This window comes from Parasteatoda tepidariorum, chromosome 6 (genome assembly GCF_982258835.1).
Source record: "Parasteatoda tepidariorum strain Cologne lab strain chromosome 6, Ptep-v5.0, whole genome shotgun sequence".
NCBI lineage: Eukaryota > Metazoa > Arthropoda > Arachnida > Araneae > Theridiidae > Parasteatoda > Parasteatoda tepidariorum.
This window is the reverse complement of record NC_141760.1, coordinates 76,657,895-76,682,637: the sequence shown is the minus strand read 5'-3', so window position 1 is coordinate 76,682,637 and position 24,743 is coordinate 76,657,895. Positions and strand designations below refer to the sequence as shown.

Here is a 24,743-nt window from a genome sequence, read left to right as displayed (position 1 = left end):
TGCAATTATTAGGTATTCTATGTAGCTTTTTAGTTTAAAACATGCAGCTTTTGTAGCATTTGTTGTGTGTATCTTTTTGGTTCGAAAAAAAAAAATTTGGAACAATAAATTATTGAACACGATAGTTCTCATTATATATTTGATTAAATTTAATCACTCAATGCTTAATTAATAAAAACAAGCAAGAGATTCCTTATTGCTAGGAACTTTAATTTTTTTTTAAAATTTATGTAATTTTTAATTTGTATAAGCTAGTTAGATTTCTCATGCGAGATATAATAAAATATTAAATCGCTACTTATGATTTTAACCTTTATTTTTAAACTTCATATTATTTTAAATTTTTCTTACTGAAATAAAATAAATCCTCAATGAAATTTACAGTAATTAAATTATTTAACTATCCAAAATGTTAGGTATAAAATGATTTCTGATATTTCTGTTTCTCAGTATCCGCCATGAAGAGAAGGTTTTTAATCTGTCAGACCTAATTAAAGAGCCTAAATAAATTAAAAACACATTTTATTTTTATGTACTAAAATTAAGGCTTTATCGTTTAAAATATGAATGAGTTTTGATGAATGAGTAATGAGTTTTCTGTGATAAGAGTGCGGATGAGTTCTAAAGATGTAGTCTAATGTGATAAGACCTCTTTATCCAAAATCCGTCTTATTTTAAAACAAATTAGTATTCTTAAAGATAATTCATTGTACTCGTTTCAAAAATGTTTTATTTACTTATCTTATATTAATATGATAATTTATCTATTTTAATGTCATTAAATATCATTATATTTTAACTAGAGTGATTTAAAGTAACAACTGAAACATAAAAAATAAAAAAAATCAGAACATTTTGAAGTAAATAATGCAGTAAAATGTGGTCTTTATTATTGTACCGTAAACCAGGGCGAGTCTACCCATCCAGGGGCGAGTCTACCCATTTTAGTTTTATTTAATTTTCACTATTTTAAATTGCAAATAAAAAATTTTTTACCGACGGAGGACTTAGTTCAGACTCTAAGAAAGATGGCGCTGTAGTAGTTTGATCCGTTTTTATTTATTTGGTGTCTTTTTAACCGACCTGTTCAAACGTCTTTTGAGAGATTTGTATTGAAAATCAGCAAACTTTTAGTTGGTGCACCGTAAGTATGTTATTATTATTACTATTTTCACTTTGGTTAAGTGATAAACTTATCTGAGACTGAGATTACATTAATTTCATATGAAAAAAAAAACAAAAAGAATGTAAGTTTTGCTGTTGTAAACAAAAAGCCAGAATTCGCGGGGCGAGTCTACCCATTCGTATTTAGTTTTAATAAAGCATAATAATATAATTTAGAAATTTGTTTATATTAAAATTAAGTCATTTTTCATGAATTTGAGTATATTATTTTAATTCTGCATTGATAAATTTATCATTAATAAGAAAATTTATAGGTTAATTATAAATTTAAATACAAAATTTGTTTATTTTACCTATTTTTTCAATTTTTATATTACAAAACTAACTTTTTTTTATTTAATGCAAGTTAAATAAATTATTATTTATAAATTATTATTACCTCCCAAAAAAAAGGAAAAAGGATTTTTCATGATTCCCAATGTTTGAATTTCGATTTTGTTAGTAATCCTTAATTATTATTATTTATTAATTATTTAATTTTAAATCTATATTAATTTTAATTTATTTTTATCAACAATAATCAGAAAAAAATTTTATTTTATAATGTTAATGATTATAAAAACAAAACTGTGATCAAAATGTGATAATCGATCAAATACTCAATTTGTGTTATTTTATGAATAAAAAAATGGAAAATATAACAAAGTTATGAATTTTACTTCATAAATATCCTATATAGTAACTAAAATAACAATTTAATAGTAAAATTTAATTATTTACAATGTTAACATTCATTTTAGTAGAATGGGTAGACTCGCCCCATACCAGAGATTTGTCAGCAGTTCTATAAAAATATACAGTAACAGCGTAACTCTTAATATTTTCTAAAATCGATTCCACAGCTTTAAAGAGGGATAAATAGCGATTCCGAAACACCTATTAAAAGCCTTTTTTCTTTAGTATTTACAAAAGTTTGACCACTTGAAAGTTGACAAACTGAAAAAATGGGTAGACTCGCCCCGGTTTACGGTATTGAACTTTTACAGCACATTTTGTGATGGAATAATTAAGAAAAATGCTTAAAGTATGGTAATTTTTCTGACTATGACGTCAAATCCAGAACACTATTATGTTTCATATTCTTAATGAAGTCACTCTTACTACGCAGCGAAAAGATACAAGGGTTAGTACAATAACTTGTCTTACAGATACCGTGGATTTAAATGCTGGTGCTGACTGACTGGTAATTCATTCATTTGTTCTACCGCATATTTTCAGGTAATCGATTACAATTGTAAATAGAAATATATAGATTTTTTTAATATTTTGAAGGAGCTTACATGCACTAATCGGTAACTCACAGTGTTTACATAGTTTCTCCTCATAAGGAGACGTACCTCGGATAATATTGACACCTGTTGATAAAAAATTTCACCTACTATTCTCAAAGCAATACCAAATGCATTATCAAATTTCAAGGAAGAGTTTTACTCAGTATAAACATCTAGCATTATGAAACTCAAGCTACAAATATATCATATCTGTGCTGCTCTTGAAGATTGGATATTTTAATCTGTCAAAATAGTTTTTAAATACGTTTTTACTTCGAAAAAATGAAAATAAAATGTTTTCAAACAGAAAAATTTAATTTCTGTACAATTCAAAGTAACAAAAACATTATAAAAGAAGACATCTTTTACGACATTCCTGAAAAAACAGAACCATTTATTTAATTTTTTTTTCTTGTTTGATGTTGGAAAAATGGATCGAAAAAATTTATTTATTCATACCTTTTAGTTTTTCACCTGAAAGTTTCTCTTTTTACTCAAAGAAAAGAGCGAGCCCTGACAATTCAGTGAATGATTTCTCTGACCCCTGAAGAAATGCGCTTCGATATTGGCATCCAAATGGAAGAAATTCGAATGCTGAAAATCCATCATTTACCAAAGATAGCTTTATTTACTTTCTTTTAGTGATGTTGCATCGCGATGTTTTTTCAATGTGAAAAGCTTTTGTTTTGTAAATAAAATATTCAATTGTAGTGAGATTTATTGTTTGTTATACATGATGAATAATTAGAAAAAAATCAACAGAAAGTAAGAAAAAAACCCTATTGCCCTAAAAAAAGTTCACCTTAAAAAAAAACTAAAAAAACTCGCAATTAAAAAAAATCCCTTAGAATGCAAATAAATTATTCACACCTTTTTGTTTTTTTCAAAGAGAGGATTTGTTACTGAAAAAAAAGAGAGCGATCCCGGACACAAAACAAAAAACAAACCAAACAAGATTTTTCCTAATTTCTCTTGTTTAGAACTGTACTAACTCTACCACACGGAGAGAAAAAGTATGGTTATAACTACCAGAAAATGGTAAATTTTACCATGCCTCTAAATCTATGAGAGCACCAAATAGAGCAGAAATGTCAATCGATGCTCCTTGGTCATGATTTTGAAAAAATTAATAATAAAATATGGTTTAATAATATGTGATGCAATTTGGTAAATGTGGTAAAAGTTGGCAAATTTAACAGGATACCTTAGAAAATGACACAAAAATCATTTATTTTATTAAATTAAATTTAGGTTTTGTATTTTTTACTAAATGGGTGATAATACGAGCAATAATTTATGTAAAAAACGAAGCATATAATTACCGTTAGCATATAATTACCAAATGAATGTTTTAAATACAGTATATTTTGATTTTATAACACAGAATTATGGTTTTTTTTTCTCTTTTTTTACCAGAAATGTTATTATTGTAAACTTCGGTAATTTTTATGGATTTTTTTTTCACTGTACAAATTAGTGAGCAATAAATATTTTGTATAGTTATATACATCATAATATTTTTAAAAGCAGCCCTTCAAAATATTTTTTAACTTTGATTTATATTTTCACCAGGAAATGTATTACAGTTTATATAAAACATAAGAAAATCACGACTTTTTTCTAGAGAGTAGTTTAGAAGACAAATTTTTTATTGTTAACAAATGTATTCAACTATTTAGGTAACATTTAAATTACTGCTCTGGTAAAGAAAATTAAAAAAAAGTTAAGTCAAACCAACATCATGTTAATGGAATAATAAAATTAACCAATTTTAAAGTTACATGTAGAACTACAATAACTTGTGCATTTGGTGAAACTTTTAAAAAGACATAAAAGATTTTAAGCAGTATTGTTTTATCACAAAATAGTCGAAACTTTTCTTTAAATATTGTCCTAATGTTGTTTAAACTGATCCCAAACGTTTAACATTTAAGACGTGTTTATGTTTTCAACCATTTAAAAAAGAAAATATATGAATTATGTATGAAGAACCAAAGGGGAAAAATTTTTGTTTTAAAAATATTATTGTCCTCTTTTTAAATATATTAATTCGGAACAAATACAATAGGATTTTACACAAATCTGGCTTTGCAATAGACTCGAGGAAAAACAAAAGATCTCCGATTCCGATAAAATTTCCGCTCACGTTTAACTGAATTCCGATAACCGAATTAGTTTTTCTTTCGAATGGAATATAAATTGAAAGTTCGGTATTCACATCGAGATTATCGGTGATCAGTTGAAAAAACAAATAGGAATCGCATATATATTTTTTTCTCATTTGACACATTAAAATGTGTTTTATCATTTAAAACGTCGTGTGTATCGTCTCTATTTATGATATTTTAATAATGGCATTCTTAATGTCCATGAAAGAAATACAATACATTATGTGCAATAATATCAATTGTGTTTCAAATAATTGAAGTGAATTTTCAAACATTATCTACATTATTTCATTTTATAACTATCAAAAACAGACTTAAGATTTTAATAATCCATTTGATCTGGTAAGTTAAATTATATATATTTTTTATTTTGCTTGGATTTAAAGATTTATTAGTTGTGTTTCTTGTTAACATAGTCTCTAACTCAAACTTTCCTTGCCTTGTATATTTATGCCAGCCTTAGTGATTTCCACGACAAGTATCGAGACAAACTATATTTCGTAAGTGAAACTTTTACTAAAACTAGCAGCATTAGGGCTGCATACACAGTTAAAAACATCACAGTTTTAGCAATTAGACTAAGACTGCATTTGGCTGATAAATCCTTCAACCAATACATCAATTTGAACCCTGAAATTAATTTAATATTTTTCTTACTTTGCAAGCTAAAAGCTAATCTTCTGATTGAGATGCATGCCAAATATAAGCATTAAATGCTAACAGTTTCAAATACAACTTTTTGTATGCTTGTATATTTGATCCAGGCAGTGTAGTATAAGGCTACGATACTAGGATCTAATTCAGGGGCTCTAGTGTAGTATGGAGACAAGTATCGAGAAAAATTAGACATCATACGAAATTCGTTTAGTCAAACTAATACCGTTTGCGTTGAATGGAGTTGGAAATTACCCAGTGACAATAAATTAAATTATGACTGTACTTAACTGATAAATCTTCCAACCGATTCACAGGATTGAACTTTTAAATTAATTTATTATTTATGCCACTTTGCAAGCTATAAGCTAATCTTCGGATTGTGATATTTTCCGTTCATAAGAACTAAACACTCTCAGAATTTAGCAGATGTAAACAAATCAAAATATTAGCAATTAAATGTACTTGCAATTTCTCTTCAGAGCATTTAAAAGTTCATCTACATTCGTGTGTGAGATATAGATTGTTGTCATACAGGAGAAATATACGGGCGTCTAGATATAGTGAATAGGGATTACATTATATTTTATGAAAATAACGGTTTAGGTTTAGGATTAATTATTGCAGAAATACACCAAGCCAGTTATTACTTGAGTTAGTGTATAGATTAAACGTAACTTGATTAAATATATTCAATTGTTGCAAAATATCCCCAAAAATAAGGTATACAACTCCAAAACTATTAAATTACAAAAGAATATTCATCAATAAACTGAACCACGCATCAATTTAATCCCTTAATCAATCAATCAATTAAGGTAGTCTTTAAACGAACGCATTGAATTTCGGATTTGTATAAGAACTAAAAATCTTTATAATTACAAAAACGAATATGAATACTCACTCAACTTACTTTATTTTATCACACTAAAATTTATCCTGGATATCAGACAATTGAGAAAGAACAGTTAAAAGCAACTACGACTTATTTATCATAAATTTGAACAGACTATAAAAGTTCTTAAGATATGAACATATGCACTTGATCAATTCAATAAAATAAACTAAAACATATTTATTTCCGGGTGAGAAATCAACCTTTTCATCTATTGAAGTGTGTTTCATCAAATCTAGTTGGATGAATCATAAAATTCTGTTAACGCCTATATCAGCGCTATTGAATAAATCAGCGCAAAGAATTGCGCTAGTTTAACGAGATACACTTCTGCTCCAATCTCTAAGCGTCAATTCTATTAGTCCAGCGTCATTTTGTCATTTCTTGCAAGATAGATTTTCGCACAAAGGGAAGATTTTCTCAGGTGGCTCATAACTCCTGATAGAGAACATTTTCTACCGGTGCCTCACAGGAATGAGTCGCTTTCAGGAAACTAATGTTCCGGCTACTGAGGACAAAGCTCTACTCTGCTAAAAGAACTGAGGGCGGAAAGCACTTCGAAACTGGCGCTTTATTATGATTTCAAGCTCTGTTGGGATTTGCTTGACATCTATATATGGATACAAAACTAATTTACAATGAATGTTTACTGATTCCGTGAGGCAAAAGCATAAAAATAATATTTCTGCAAGACAATAGTTCTTTAAGCTGAAAATGTGCAACCGGTATTTTAGAATTATTTTCTGTTCAACTAACATATACTACGACATTATCGGGAATTTATTTCATTAATGTACAATAAATGAAAGAAACTGCAAAATTGTTTTGTAAGATAAAATATATAATAATATTATCCATATCTAGAGAGGCAATTTTACTTAGAGAGAAACATTTTTAGAATTTTAAATAAAACAGTGATTTAATATTAATAATAATAAAAAATTATTGTTAGTTTTTAGAATTTCAAATGAAACAGAGATTTAATATTAATAATCATAAAAGATTATTATTAATTTTTGCCTAATTAATTCAGTTGACTAAATTTCTAATATTTTTTTTAATTTAAAATAGGTTTATATTTTTCAGTAATAACTAGACGAATACCCGTTCTTTGTACAGGGAAAAATAATCATAAAACCGGCATTGATAAGCACTTTCAAACAGGTAAAGAGTTTTATGACACATATATAAGCGACATACATATTTATTAAAATCGAAAATTACTTGTATAAAGCCTCAAATTTAGTATGAATTTAACTTTTGTATAAGCCAATATCAATTTAAGTAAGATGAAATTTTGAAATATATAAAAAAATATTTAACGAATATTTTTTTAAAAATTCACTAAATAACGTTTATAAACAGAGCATCAATAATTTTAGTCAGTTATTAATATGAGATGATCTAAGTTTGGGAATTGGCTAAATTTGAAAATTGGCTAAATTTGTGATCGCCTTTCATCCAATCCTAATTTAAAGCTTCATAAGTATAGTATATGTATACTAATCTTTATACATCTATCATTAAAGTTTGGATTGATTCACTTATCTACAGTACTATCAATGAGCGTAACTTTAATGCATTGAAATTAAATAGAATCATGTAAAGTTTAATTTATAATTATGCTTATTGTTAAACTTATTTGAAATTAAATTTTCAAAATTCCCCCTGTCAAAATAGTAAGGAAAATCGAAGAAACAGTTTTAGAGTTATAAGAAAAACACATCAACAGAAAATCTTCATTTTATTATTAAACACTAAAACTCAGTTGAAAATTTTCTTTAAAAATATTTTTAGGTCATAATTATGTATCGGTATATTTAATGACTTCTGAGGAAAAAAATTATTTACGAAGCAAAAATATGATATGAAGATAAAACTACATTTATAGATAATACGGAAAAGCAAATTCGTAAAAAGCATAGTTGAATGAAACTTAGACATTTTTGTTATGAGTTTTTGCGAAATAATACTAAAAAAGAAGTAAAAAAACATAACAAGTTAAATTAGCAAACACTTAATGGCTTTTTTTTTTGGAACTATGCTATTTAGAAGTGCAAATGAAAAATAATAATAGAAACTTTAAGCGTCCTATCATGTCCTAAACTCATAGCAATTGAAATCAATATCTGCTATTGATATAAAAATTATTCAGAAAAGGAATTTTAAATTTCTCATGCAATAATGTAATAATAATATTATTTTTCTGTAAGATTATTCAATACTTTTTTCTTGAAAATATTTAAGAGTAATTGCAATATAATATTATATTTAACGTTTACAAAATATTTACTTGTCTTTTGATATTGAGTCAAGATGTTGAGTTACATTCTTACATATATAAGACCCTGATTTTAAAGCCAATTTCATATTCAGTCGAGAATATTAGTTTGATTTATATCATTTGAGGTCTCTTAATAGAACCCCGTAATTGTTGCATTGGTTGGCATACCACTCTGTACAATTCTAATACAATATACTCTTTGACAACACAATGCGGCTACTTATAGGGGCTCAGCTGATCAACGCTAGGGGAAATTTATGTATTGAATATATCACTGCTTAGTTAACTCAGGCTATAGATTTACTTTGGTGATTATCTGAGTTATATTATTGTATCCAATTCACACAATTCGTATACTTTATTCGTATTTATTATTTCAAAACAATATTCATTTAATATCATTATTATTACTATAAATGCTTAGAGTGGATAATTTTAAAACTTTTTTAACTATTGCAAAGTGTGCTTTCATAATGAATGTTTAATTAATACGAATTTAATAAATAAAAAACTTATAGAAATTAGTTGATCGAAGCAGATTTAGTAATTTAAAAAGCATTCCACTTTACGACATGCTTAACATTCTTTACGAGCGTATGTTATTAGTTTTTGTTTTTCCGATAGTAATTTAAAGAAATATATAATAGATGATTTCAATTAAAAAATTTAAAAAAACACTTTTAATTAATTCTTAAAATTAATTAATCGGAAAAGATAATTAAAGTATAGATGTTTAACAAAAGTACTTTGAATTTTTGTTTTTAAAAAAATAAATTATTCATTTATGAGATAATTGATTGAGAGTTGTCGATTTTTTTAGGATAGCTTTGAAGTACATAAAATTGCTTTCAATTTAAAATGAAGAAAAAAACATGCAGGATTTGCATCTTTTTAAACCTATTTGTCTAAAGTTAAATTACACAAATTGTCTTTTAATGTTAATAAATATTTGCTGCAGTATATATATATATATATATATATATATATATATATATATATATATATATATATATATATATATATATATATATATATATATATATATTAATGCTTAATTTGCCTTTCATTTTTACTTCTTTTTCCAATTCAGAGATAACTTCGTTTTTACAGCTTTAATTGAAATTTTGAAATTTAACCTTACAATAAATTTTTTCTAACTCTCATTAATTTTGCTTTTGACTCATTTCACAATGCAATTTTAAAAGCCGAGTTTTAGAAGCGATATAACCGCAAATAACTCTTGCACCAGTAAGTCTTACTTTTTTTTTGCTCCAAAAACTACCTATGGCTATACAAGAGAACAATAATAAATGAGTTGATTATGGAAAGTTTAAATTGAAATTCAACGTCAATATATCCCCTAGTCATTAAAAATAATATACATTAATAAAAATCATGAACTATATTCAATTAAATTTTAGGAAAAAATTATACCTGACATAATTAACAGACAGAGTCACCATCTATAATTTTTATATATAGTGACTCTAAGTAACATTCGACGAAAAACAAAGAATAATATAACGGAGTAATTTTAATATGAATGATACGCTTAAGCTTTTTACAAAAAAAAAAAAAAAATAAGACCAGTGAATACTTTAACAGTCATAAATAATATATAAACACAAATATATTTTTTCAATATAAAAGAATGGTAAGACGGAATAGATAATTATTCACTTATATATATTTCCGAAATTTCCGAATTAAAACCAACTAATAATTACATTTTATTCAAATATTTTCTCCAAATTCAACGATTATTTCTTTTGTTTTCATACTTCTAATTACTCATTTTGTGCTTTTCTTTACCAACATTGCTCCACTCTCAAATAAATCGATTTAATTAATGTGAGTTTTAATACTTCTATTAAAAGCATAACAGAAAAAAAGATCCCTTATTAACCACAGAATCCAATTAAAATGCTCTCATAATCAGTATTTTCAGGGATTTAGGGAGAATTATAATCAGAATGCCTGTGTACCATCTAAATTTAGTTATGGATTTAACTAAAAAGGTTCTCAACTCCACGAAGTATTCGGATTAAAAGTTCCATTATCGCTACTGTTTCATTGGGGTTGTGAATTTCATTAAGGAGAAATTTTGCTACCGAAACTTAGTTACCTTAATTAGATTTTATTGCTTTTGTAACTTTTTCGCCCATGCTACTATTTTTCTTAGATTATTGCAAATATCTCAATTCACTTTATTTTGAGTTTTTCAAATTTATTAATTTAATTTTCAAATGAATTTTACTTATTTCTTTTACGCCAAACCCAGATATTTGTTTAGAGTAGGAGGGAAAAAATTAAAAATTTAATTAAATTTTCTGTAACAAATTTGTATAATTTTTTTTTCGTTTTTCAGGAAACAAGTATAAGTTAAGGTTAAAATGTTTCCCTTTAAAACCGGAGTGTAATATAGGTTTAGTTTTCGTACGTTACTATTAATTTGATTAGCTGAATATTCAAAATAGTTAAATATTACATGACTATATAAATATTAACTTACAAATATGCGTAAATTTATCATTTGGGTTGATTATTGCAGGATATCCATCAAAAATGGATAATAAAGATAAGATAATATTAAAATATGCTTCATTGTTTCTTTAAATTGGTCATAAATAATTACAAGTGAAATGTGTGGGCAATATATTGTTTACAAGTGCGTTCAAAAATTATTTTCTTTGAAAACCCAGCTAACTGGGCTAACTGGAAACCCAGCATTTTATTGCTAACTGGGCAATAAAATGATTGAAAATACTGTGGTATAGTCTTGAAAAAAATTTGAACTCGTAAATTATGTATCCTAAAATAATAATTAGAAACATTTTGATATAAAAATGACATGTTTTGAAAAAATGCGGTTTATCATTATATTGATTAAAGACTATCAATTTTTCTATACTCATAAATATGGATTAAGATGAAATAGGTGTAAAATAAGAAACAAATCTCAAATATACAGGTTCAAATGCAAGAACAGTTTCGACGCGTATCTCTTGAGCTATATATATATATATATACAGCTCAAAAAACACGCGTTTTGGACTAAGAACAGGTGTAAATATGAAAATACACATTCTTTTCAGCAGCAATACTAGCACAACTCCTAATTCAAACTTGAAGGTAATCTTCGTCTAAGCAAATTAAAGCATTTGCTATGCATTTACCTTAGCAATGAAAACTTTAAACCCACTTATCTCAAAACATGATTTCCTGAGTTGTGCCGCTATTGCAGACCATGAGCGATACATATATATAAATATTTTAAAAAAGGAAGTCTATTTTTAAAATATTTGAATCATAATTTCGATGCTAAACTTTTATCAAAGCTCATAATTATGCAATAAAATTTACACTGAAAGAATTTAACTTATTTATATTAATTACTCTTAATACATATTTTTATTTGTTTACGTAACAACACACATAAAGAGTCAGTAGATTGTTTAAATACGCAATTTGTTTCAAAATATTTTTGTCTTCTAATTTAGAAAATCTTCATAATTTCTATCTTAGTCGGGAAAATAAATGAAAAACACTTTCAAAACAAAAAAATAATGCTTGCAAAATTCTGTTCAATTTAATTTTGCTAAAATAACATATCTAGCACGACAATAAGTAGGCTCATTTTGTTTAACAACATTTTCAAATAGCTTCCAAAAGAAAAGAACTATGTAATAATATTATGTTCGCAGACTTTGGCTCTTTTTCCTGTGCATAAAACAAATCTCTTACTTTTCCGCTGCAAGATTCCTCTATAAATTTAGTTAAATATCTCTCTCTTCCACTTTTGTTTTGACCATTGTTTACAATATTTCTGTTGTTGTTCCTTAATTTTCTTCGGGTTAGCTCTTTGAAGTTTAAGTTCTGCGAAGCAGTAATGCCATTTCTCATTGAGAAAAATAGAATGTTGGCACAACTAAAAGGAAAGGGCAAAGAAAAGAAAAACCATTCCCATTTTCTTATTTTTCTATTTTCCTTTCTGGATTGAAGTTGCAGGAACACGTCATCTTATTTCTACTTTCCTTTATTTTTCTCCAGATTTTTTCTTTCCAGAAAACCGTTATCTTTCGCAGGCGAAGAACCATGACCATTGGCCGAAGATCAAATCATGAAAAAAGACTAAACAAGAGTTGGTCAGCCTTACCCCTTATTTTCTTCCATTATTTTCATTTGTTCACGCTTAGTCTAAGTTAAGCGTTACTCAAATCATAATGTTCGCAGTTATTTCTGAAAATCTGAGCCATAAGAGAGAGAAAAAAAAGCAATGCTGTTAAGTACTTACGGGAGCATTTTTTATTTTACTTTGCATGAGATAGCATACATTTAAGAATTTTCAAATAAAACAAAAATAAAAAGAAGCAAGCAAACAAATGTGAACAAATATCATTTTACTGACAAGCGCATAAAAGTTTTTTTTTCTTATATACATATTTTTATTACTTTTTATATTTAAGTGTTTCTTTTAACAAAATGAACAAATGGTATATTTTTAATGTAATACATGAAAAACAAGTTTTATTTGTTTTTTTAATTAGAAGAAAAAAAAACATATTAGAAACACATTAAATTATTCTTTATTTTAATTATTTTTAAATAAATTGAGCGAATTGTTTCAAAAGAATGCTTATTGAAGAAATAGAAGGAAAATATTTAAATAACAAAGAAAAATGAGAATAAAAAATGGTATAGTTGAAATTCACTTTTAAAAATGATGATTATTTTACAGTTCAGAATTAAATTTTAAACATTTTGCTGCCATTTTAAGTTTTTCTTGCGCATGATAATCATGAAATCGATTTTTTTTCCAAACGTAATTAAATTGCAAATTTCTGAAAAAAATATTTGTTTTTAAATAAAACAGAGAACAGATTTATGTAAGTAAGAATAAATGTCAGTTTAATCAATATTCCCTAAACGACAATTTTAGTTTTACGTTTTCCCGTATATTTAATTATGTTAATTAATTTTGTTCAATTTGACTCTGTATTCGATAGGAATTAAATATTAATTGAAACATATTTGTCATACTCTTAAAGCATATGAGGTATTTTGGAATTTGTGAAAGGTTACAATATTTAAAATCTAGGCAAACAATGCTAACATCTTCAATGTTTTTATTTACTTTTTTAAGAAATGTGTTTAGGAATGCCTCGATATTTTTACAAAAATTATCCAATCTTACTTATTTTTCTTATTTCCAGGGCATCTACAAACATTAATAAAAATATACTTCTATTCGACAACGCTAAAAAATTAAATTTTTATACTTGAAGATTTCCGTACTCAAAATTATATATTTTTTTTTTCAAATTTAATGAAAATTTTATTATAAAGGTAGTTTTTAAGTGATTTTGTTATCCCAGATTTCTTTAAACATAACAAAAGTACTTCAAAATTTTTTTTAAGAGTAACAGTTCGGGCAAAAGATAATTATTTTAAGGACCTAATAGGTTGACTCGGCTTAAATAATTTAAAAGTTAGTGTTTACATATTTATGTACATTTTAAGTAGTTATAAAATATTTTTTAGTCCCTTAAAATACAAATGTTTCTAATAATCGAAGTTAAATTTTTATTACATTTAAATATTCATATTTCAAATATAAATTGTACATTTGTAAAAGTCAGAACATTTTAGTAACCTTAATCACAGTAAAAAGGTATAAACACAACTACCAGAATATGGTAAAATTTACTACATTTCAGGGGCTGTGGACATCAAATTTTTTTTTGCACGCTAACTAACGTTTTGTCAAGTTTTAAAGATAATAAACTGGAGAACCTTGTCTAAGGGAAGAATGTCTTGACATAGGCTTTTTGAGAAGACCAGGGCCCATCCTTGGTTGTCGAGCCAATGAGAAGAAGAAGAACTAACGTTTTGCGCATAAAAAAGTATTTAGTTTACCTCAACACCGAAAATAGTGGCATCTAAACTTTAAAATTGTTTACAGTATATATATTTGTGTGCTTTTTGACATTCAGTATTATGAAAATATCGCTATTCTGATCATTAGTTCTTGAAGAAGATGATTTGCCTTGACATAAAAGTTAAAGTGAAAATCATTTTATTCCAATTTTTCTGAAACCTATTTCACTGAATATATTTGCAAATTTATGAAATATTTTACATTAAATCATATTAACTAGTATAGAAGTAAATTTGAAGTATTAAATTTATGTTAACCACACTAACTCCACTGACAAAGCTAAATATGAGACGATATCTGTGTCACTCATTTATCATAGGCATGCCATTCTACTAAATATAGTGGATAGGGTGATTTAGTTGTTAGCAAATGAAACAACCAAAGAGTACTCGACAATGATTCTACTCGTATACAATGATGTATTTGAGCAACAATTGTAATAAATCATGAATAATTCCTGATCCATTTGAAATTAAAATGTATTAAATTGATAGATGTGTTTGAATTGCATATTATTTATGATATCTTTAATATTGCGTTATGAATTTCAATGCAGTTAGATTGAAGCATAATTTCACCAATTATGAAATAATTCTTTTTTTTTCAATTTCAAAAGCCAAAACCTGAGTTTAACGAATTTATATAGGTTAATAGATGATGGAGCTGAATTAATTGTTATTTTTGTTAGACCAATTATAAGACCAATAAAGATTATATTTTTAATTTGTAAATTTAGAAGAAAGAATATTAAGTAAAATTGCTATATTTTTTATATCTAAAGTAAACTGTATTGTTAACAGTGCAAAGATAATATTGGGTGATTATTTTTTTTTCCATTAAGCTACTTACGCTTAAAACTGACATTGAAAAAACTCAAAGTATTATCAATTTTCCATTCCACAGAATTTCGTAAAAATATAGTAGTATAATATAATATAATAGAGTAATAATATATTAGTGCTTTGTGAATCTAGAAAGATTAAAAATGCGTGTTTGAAGAAAAAGTTGGATAGATTATAAAAGATTTAGATTTGTTGTAACTATTAGACTGATGAGGAAACTATAGTATGTATACTTTTAAAATCTTCAAGATTTGCTGCAGGATTTAATTACAACTTTTTAATTATAAATTAGAAAGAAAGTTAAGAAAGCACTAATTACTAATTTTTCTCTTATTTCTTTTTAATCATTTCTTGTCCTATTAGACGTTTTAATAAGTTGTTTTTTAGTTAAATGATGCCATAACATTAAGTGTTGCTGAAATAATAGTGAAATATTGCTTAATAAATCTAAACAAAAAATTTTTAGATTTTAAAACGTGAATAAGTGACAAATGATGACACAAAAATGGTGTGTTTTAACACCGATTATGGCTCTCTTGAATAAAACCGAAACTGCTGTTAATCAACTTTTGTACTATTACCACTGCTTTATCCAGCTGCGTTATTTTATTTGTACAAAGAAGACATCATAAATTAATTGTATTCTAAAATTTAAACTGCAAAACTTAAAATACCTGCTTTTATCATGATCGTAATTTTGTTTATGAGAGGTAAAATTTAAAGTTTTATCGCATGTTTTGCATTTTTTCAGAGCATGTTTTGCCAGATTTCAAATCGATGCAATGATAGCAATTTAAATTAGTTATAGCTGTGTTATTGTGTTTACGTTTTTTTTTTCTGAATGAATTTATGTCTAAATGTTCTTGTTTTGTTGCGTACCATTTTGTAAATTTTATTTGTAGACAAATTTATATCGTGTAATTTAATTTATGATTTGTATTAAACTCTTTTGTATGTGGTAACATGTATAATTCTGAAACTACTGTCATTAAATCCTTCAACCAAACCATTTTTTTTCTCGTATGCCTGTTCAAGCAGTGGGGGTGCGATTGTTCCTGTTTTTCAGTGGCGCCATCTATAGCCAGGAATTCGACTTCTGCCACGCCAGTCAGACAACCACAACCCGTTTATTGGGTGGGTCACTTTCACACACAAAGGAGAAAGGACATAGAACACACAGAGAGGGAAAGAAACATCCATGCCTTGCCCGGGATTCGAACCCAGGACCTTTCTGATAACCCAGGACCTGCCCCCTACACAGGCCGGTCGGCAACCAAACCATTAAATTTGGGACAGTAAAATATCACAATAGATTATTTTACTAATAAATTAAATTAAAAAATATTGTAAAAATAAATTAAATATTAATTAAAAATATTGTTAAGTATTATGTAATCTGAGATTATAAATTTTGATTATCTATATACGTGTATCTTTTCATAATTGCGAATTTTAAATTGTATCTATTTTCCAAACCCGCTATTCCGGTTATCTATGTTTTTAACATTTTGAGCTGCGTTTATTTTTCAAAACACGCATTTTGAGTTGTGCCCATTTTCATAAATACAATTTGTGATTTGTGTTCAAAATACGCATCATGGACTATATTTTCTTAAATACGCTTTTGAACTGTGGATATTTTCTAAAACAGTTATTTTGTGCTATGTCCCAAATATAAGGCTCACAGACCAAATATTTATTTGCATTGCAGTTTAAAATCTATAATGAAGGAATAATATTATTATAATTTAAAAGCGAAAAAAATTCCAAGATGAAATATTGCTTTCAGACTAACTAATATTAATATATTTTTGTTTCTAATTTAAGAGTTTAGAAACAAAGAAGGAAAAAATATATTACTGACATAGCTTTTTTTTATTTTTAGGAATTTCTTTTGTATGATATCTAAACAATATCTAAATAAAATACTTGAAAGGCGTTTTGCAATTGTCTGGAAGCTTAAAATTAATTACAAGCTAATAATTTAAAATTCATTTCATTATAAGAGTTTCATGATATTGTATAAATGACTTGTGTTTAACTAACAAAATCTTCCACAAGAAGTTTTGAAATATCGTATACATCTCAAAATAAAGCAATTTTGCTTGAAAAATTAATTTCTTACCATATTATTTAATCCCAGTAAATACTTGAAGGATGATTTGCAATTACCTTAAACCCTAAAATTAATTTCAAATTAATCTTTGAAAAATTAAAAACAATTATGTAAATTCCTTAGATTTTGTAACACAATCTTCAAAAATAAGCTTAAAAAAGTTTATTCACTTAAAATAAAACAATTTAGCTTGAAAAGGGAGTTTCATCACATATTTTATCTTAAGTGAAAAAATGTCCTATGTAAATTAAGCTGATTGTCTGGGAGTGCACAATTCTAAGTTTACATTCACAGAAGGTTTTTAAAAATTCAAATGAATAGAATAAAATAATCTTCATCATTCATGATTTCAAGAATGTAATGAAGAAAGATGTTGGCGACCACGGCCAAAACGAAGATATGGTTTTTAATAACATAATTTCATATTTGCTTCGCCAGTAATTGATGCAGAGAAAACGAACGTTGCTCCGCTACCATGTAATTACGATTGTCCCTCCATTTCCGAATAACGACGAATTCTGAATAAATTACGAATTTTGACTCAACATAAATCCTCAGTCCATCTATGTCGGAAGACAAACAAATGAAACTCGTAATTAGGATAGTGGGTAATTACTTTTATTTTTGCTATATCAATTTTAATGCATAATTTATATGCTCTAGCTGTGAGGAAGTAATACTTCTTTACTAATTTCATTTGTTATGATATTGTTTGCATGTTAATTTCAGCTTTGAAACTTTGAGCATTTTTTTTTCAAGGAACATTTAATGAGTGTAATTTGCAGTCCTGCTTAAACTTTTCACACTTTTCTTTCGATAATAATAGTTTGTCACTCACTTATTAACAATATTTTTTTCTAGCCTTCAAAATATTATTTCCATCCGAATATTGCAAAAAATAATAAATTTTTAGGTGGGATATTTACTCAAGTTTCAAACGACTTTAATGAACCCTGTTTTACGTAAATGTTCAAAATTTGGTTTAAATTCTTATTTCGAAACGAATGTTTTATTAAGATATTCCTCTATATTTTTTAAACCTTTATTAAAACTGCATATTTTGTTAGGAATTTTGTGCTGTTGAGTAAACGGAAATAAGTGAACAAACTATTAAATGCAACAAGGCTCATAATCTTCTCTGAGGATTTTACAAATATTTAAACAGTTTTTTTTTAATTTTAGATAACCCAAAAACATTTTCATTTCTCATTATAAAGCTTTTGCTCATTTTGAATTAAAATGTGCATCATTTAATGTTTTTGATTAAATTTTCAAGTGGAATGAAAAATTTTAGAATTAAAATTGAGTTGCAGACATAGTTTTTTTTTAAATTTCTTTGCAGAATGATAATAATTATAATATATATATGTATATGTATATATATATAATATATAATTTTCTTACAGAATGATAATAATTTTTAATATATATATATATATATATATATATATATATATATATATATATATATATATATATATATATATATATAAATCTTAACGTTTAAGAACAAAACAACATATAAAATTTATCCATTGGATTTCAAGAGTTTTCTTGTACATGCATACATTAGGTATAATTTTAAAAATAATGTAAAATAAACTCTTAGCCCTTTTCTGCATGTAAACATTAAATTTTGTTACCTTGATTTCCTTACATCAAAAAAATATAATTGTTATTCGATATTTACGCAATAAAATTTAAGGGAATGATTTAATAATTTGTTTTAAGAACTTTTAAATTTAAGATTACTTCTAATTTTCTCAAAACGTGCTTTTTTTCCTTTACCTTACTTTAAACGTACTTTTGTTACAATTATTTTCTTTTTAATTCTACCTTTCACTGGTTACTTTTCAAAAGCAGAGCTTATAATTTTTTATTTGTTACTCTTGCTTCGAAATACTTGTGCTTTAATTTGTTTCTTTTAATCAGCAACATTCTCATCTATCTCCACTGGTCGTAGTATGCTATAGAATTGCATGCACAGTCAGGTAGCTAGCATTTTAAGATTAAAAGAGTGGAGAATTGAAAAAGAAGTTAAAAACTAATTGATATGTTTAAAAAAAAATTCAAGGGCTTGAACAGACAAATTGAATTTAAATTCTCGAAAGAAAATTGCGTTATGTTTAAGGTATTACAAATAATATCAAATGTATATCCCTGTAAAATTTTGCACTGTTGAGTCTAAAACCCTCTTTCAATAATTAAGAGTGAAAGCAATTGTTTGTTACTTTCCTCCCGACCATGACTCATGTCTTTAAAAAATAAAGAAAGAAATAAGAAAAAAGAACCAAATGCTAAAAAAACAAACAAATATTATTAGGCACTATGTTTATGTTATTAAGATATTTTGAGCTAAATATTGTCGTACTTAAATATGTTATGTTTGGAAGATATACTAAGTGTTCCGGAAAAGACAGATGCTTAGAATTAAAGAAAAATTGGCTCAGGAAGAAATATGCAGCTTCGAAATCAGTTACAAAGTTTGTTAAAATATGTCGCGTCTGATCAGAAAAATGTAAAATGTACTTTCTGTTGCCCACTGCAACTGAATATGGGGAAGATATTTTGAGCATTAGATTGGAAATACTGTAATGCCGGCAATTGTTTAGAACTGATGCATAGTTGTCAAAACACGTAAACATTTAGTGATCAAGCAAGTAATAATCCTAAATGATGCAAAACTTACTTTCGAATTATAATTCACGCAATAATGACTCTCCGTGGTTTGTGTTATCTTCAGATATTAGTGTATATTATTCTTTTTTTTTTACTGGTTGACACCTTAAAAACAGTAAATCCTGCACAGCTCATTACATTTTGCTAAAAGTAATCACAGCCATTTGCCAAAACATGTTACATCAAACAATCCGAAGTATTTACAATAAATTTAATTGTTGAAGCTCTATTTTAGATGTAAGGAAACTTCAGTGATATTTAGCGATTTAAGCATAGATATACTGTATAAATCACTTTCTGTCGATAGATTTTTACTGTGCTCATTTGTGTTACAATGCTGCTTAAAATTTCCTTTCCCATTTTAATGAGCCACTTTGTATTTGCACAGACGTCTATTTATTTTGTCCTCAGATTGCGGGCTCAGCTTATGATCTATTTGAAAAGAAAATATTCTGTAGTTATTCTTATTTAGCGGAGTCCAGCTAATGAATTTTAAAACAAACCGTACAAGTTTAAATTTCGCTTTCTCTCTCTCTTTAACTTTAATATTTCAAACCGTTGGTCATCGTTAAACATCTTAAGAACTAAATGCTGTTGCAATATTATTTGCATTAACAATAAAAAATGAGGAAATAACATTATAAAATGAAGAAATAATAATAGAAAATGAAGGAATAACAATAAAGAAATGTAGAAATAAAATATTGAAAAATGATAATAGAAAATGAAGAAATAGGAATAATAAATTAAGAAATAGCAATAAAAAATTAAGAAATAACATATTTTTCATAGATTCAGTTCATTCTCAGTTATATGTGTTTATAAAATTCATAAGTCAAAAATAATTTACCGTAGAAAACTTACACCCATGATAATACCATTAACCTGATTGTTTGTTACATGATTTATTTTAAGCATCAAAGAAAATCCCTGTAGTGCAGCGTAAGCTTCGAAGATATTATATCAGTTTATCTCTAATATATTATTCAAGTATTTGGGATACCTATTTCATCCAAAGGGAAGCAAAGTAAAACAGACTATCTTTTAGGTAATAAACGTTGGTATTTTGTTTTTGTAGTTACGGTTTATCCACTACTTATCAATTTTTTCCCTTTCAAATCCATGCCCAAAAGAAGAAAACTCCACAGAGATTTGCAAGGAATACACCATAGGATTCTTCATTGGGAATTCCAGTCCACGCACAAGGGGATGCACAGAAGACTTCTTTCCCTTCCCCCTCAACCTTTGTACTTTCAGTTTTCTAAGAAAAAAATATATCTGGTGAAAGCAAAGAAGGAAGTATTTTTCTGCCCTGTCCATCTGAGTTTGCTGCGTGCTTGTTTGAGTTCGCTGAGTAAAGGCACACTTATCAACATTTTATTCCTACTCAGGCAAATAGCATTCCTCCAGAAACTCTTTCAGTAAAATAAACATAACAAAAAGTTACACAAACGGAAAATTCTTTCCCGCTGGTGTGGATTAAATAATTTTTTTTTCTTAGCACGATGTTTTGAATTTTATTTAATAGACATCACGTCGAACCTTTTTCGCAATTTTTTTCCTCCACTGTACTCAAACAAATGACTTTTAGGTGTGAATATTTAGAATATACTGATAATTCATTTTTAAACTACACTGAGCGGAAAAGTATGGTCAAAACCACCAGAATATGGTAACATTTACCGTGTTTCTGGCTTCATGGAAGCAGTAAAAAGCTAGGTAAATGTTACCTAAGCTCTTTGGTAAATATTTTGCTAAAATTAACAATCAAATATGGTTTAACAATAAAATATGATTCTCGTAGTTTTTTGATGAAATTGGGAAACACCGTAAAATTTGATAATCTTATTATGATACATATTAGATTTTATAATTACAATTTTAATATATTAAGTAGGCATTGCATTGAAATATTTTATTTTTATTTCCTTATGAACCTTTTTCTGCTTTTGTTCAGTAGATGGTAACATATTTAGTTTCTATGAACACCCTAAATTCTAATTGTATCAATTTTATACCATTACCTCTTTCTTTATTTTATTTATGAATTAACGAATCCCAAAGTCAAGTTATTGGGCTGATGTTAAAATTATACTACAATTAAAATTATACTATGATAACAGCAATCTTATTGAGCTTGGAAGTAAAAGTGCTCCTTCTAGCTAAGAAAATAATAGTTCACCAAAACGCTGCTGATGTAAACACCAGTTTTAATAAGATTAAAGGAAATACCGTTTTTATTTTATGTCCATTAAAAACGCAGAGTGATGTCAATAATAATGATGTTTATTAAAATGAAAACAAAACCAAAATTAAAGATCCTCAATTTGTAAATACTACAGTAATTTTCTTCTTATGTTTTTTAACGATTAGTTGTTTAAAAACGCAAACTCATAAGCAAGGAACTATTTTACGCATAATAAATTGTGTATATATACATTTTCTGCTTCCCTCATACTACCGCGTGTATATTTATGTTCATTTATCTTGGATCAATCCGTAAATACTTTCAAAAAAATGTAAAGGGAAAAAATATATTTTGAAATGTAATCAATACGCGTTTGTTCTTGGTACTTCATAAAAGTAGTAAACTTTACTCATTATTTTTTGTAAGTGCTCTTGTCTTCAATTTCTGGTTTTCTTCATTAAGATATGTTTTTGCAAGTAATTGAGTTACCAGCATCCCCATGGTTTGGAACAATTATATCATAATGGTTTTTCAAATATATGCAAATTGGAAGTTTATTTGCTAGGAGTATGTATAATGTCTCGTGCTTTCTTTATTTTTAACTTCTTTTCATGGACGTAACTAATTTTGAGAAAATGTAATTATCTTTGGAGTATGCTCTATCTATTATTTTCTTCTTAAAATGCTTTTCTTTAGTAAAATGTTTTTTTTCTTCGTTTTCATAATAAGTGTTTTTATCATTAGTTATGCACCATTTTGTATTTTAGTTTTTCTTTAGATGTTGATTAGTGCCTTTCTTTTCTCATTCTCTTAGGTTAGGATACATTTGGTGTTGACTGTTTTATAGATTATTTTCCTTAAGAATAGCGCAAAGTTATTTCAATAGATAATATTGTTTAAAAAGGTATTATGTATTACAAAGACAAAGTGCGTATAATTAAAATAGTTATTCAGTTGGTTTTCAACAACCATAAAGCTTTGAATTAAAAGTAAAACATGCAATATTTAATTATGAACGAATTTTTTTTTTAATTTCTTTTTATTGTATTATGAAATAAATTTTGTTTTTAGTAACATAGTTATTAACTTTATTTATATTAAACAGTTAACTATACTATTAAATTAAACAAAGATTAACAATTTTTACAGTGAGCTGTGAATTCTTTATGAAACTCATTTTTGATACAATTGAGTGGCGTACTAGCAAATCACTAATATTACAAAACATACACAAACATTACATTTTTGTATGAAAAGTTTTTCTCACTGCATAAACTAGAGGTTGGAAGGATTTGGAAAGTAGACAGACACAACTGATGTGTCTCAATACGTGCACAGCAAAAGGGGTGCGTAAACTAGTGGTTGGAAGGAGTTAGAAAGTAGACAGACACCACTGCTGCGTCTCTATACACAAGCGTGCAAAAGTCTTTGGTAAAACTCACTATTATACATGGTTGATTGGAAATGTAATAAATAATGTATAATTTTATTCCTAATCATTCTTAATGTGCTTATCAACCGGAAAGCAAAGTTAGCTCTTTGAAAGTCTTATTAAATCAAATGCAATTTTCATATCAGTCGGTATCTGTTTTTCGTGTAGCGTTTTTCTTATATTTAAGAACTGGATGAAAATACAATTGAAACATACAATTCCAACATATAAGCACAAGTTTTGCATATTTGCTTACGGAAATAGTGATTTTAACTTTAATTTAATGTTAACATTTATTTTTGAAGAATTAGTTCTAACAAGACTCGAATTATATTAAAAAAGAAATATTCAGCTGAACTGAGTGCGAAGATTTAAATTTAATCCAGAGAGATTACATTTTCCATTAAATTGCAAGAAAAGTAAAAATTCTGAAATCAAGTGTAACATATATGTTGGCATGACTAAATAAAACGCAAATCATCTCTACAAATAAGAGATAAAAAAATTAAAAACGCAGTATGGAAAGGCTAAAATGCCTTTCAAGCGTTGACCAAAATCATTTGCACGCTAGTGTAGGTGCATAGCAAATGTGTTGCGTAAACTAATGGTCAGAAGGGGTTATAAAGTAGACGGACACGACGTGTCTCTTTACGAGCACAACAAATGTGGGGCAAATAGTTTCCGAATTGCATTGATTTGTGTAAGGAACTTACAAACACATACGCAGTTTTCATAAACAAACACTGTATTTCATGTACATATCCAGTCACTTGCAATTCATTTTCGACCGGTTAACAAATATATGCGTATTTACCGTGGTCAGATTATATACACATAAATGTAAAGAAATAAACATTAACTATACTTACGTAATCATAATACTATATTTACTATATTAACGAAATTAAGCTTTTACTATACGTAATCATCCAGAATTGACTGCAGCTATACCTTCTTATTCTAATTTTTTAACACATTATTAGAAGCAATAATGCCATGACTAATTTTCGATACACACAGAGTATATATATATATATATATATAAATAAATAAATTAGGAAAGCTTATTAAATATGCGTATAAGCTGCAAG

At 26.8% G+C, this 24,743-nt stretch overlaps 1 protein-coding gene across 2 annotated transcripts in view; it reads right to left on the bottom strand.

Annotated features, from left to right (window-relative positions):
• The window catches only part of LOC107452561 (uncharacterized), a 314,006-nt gene that overhangs the window by 139,829 nt on the left and 149,434 nt on the right, over window positions 1-24,743 (bottom strand). The window lies entirely within an intron of this gene.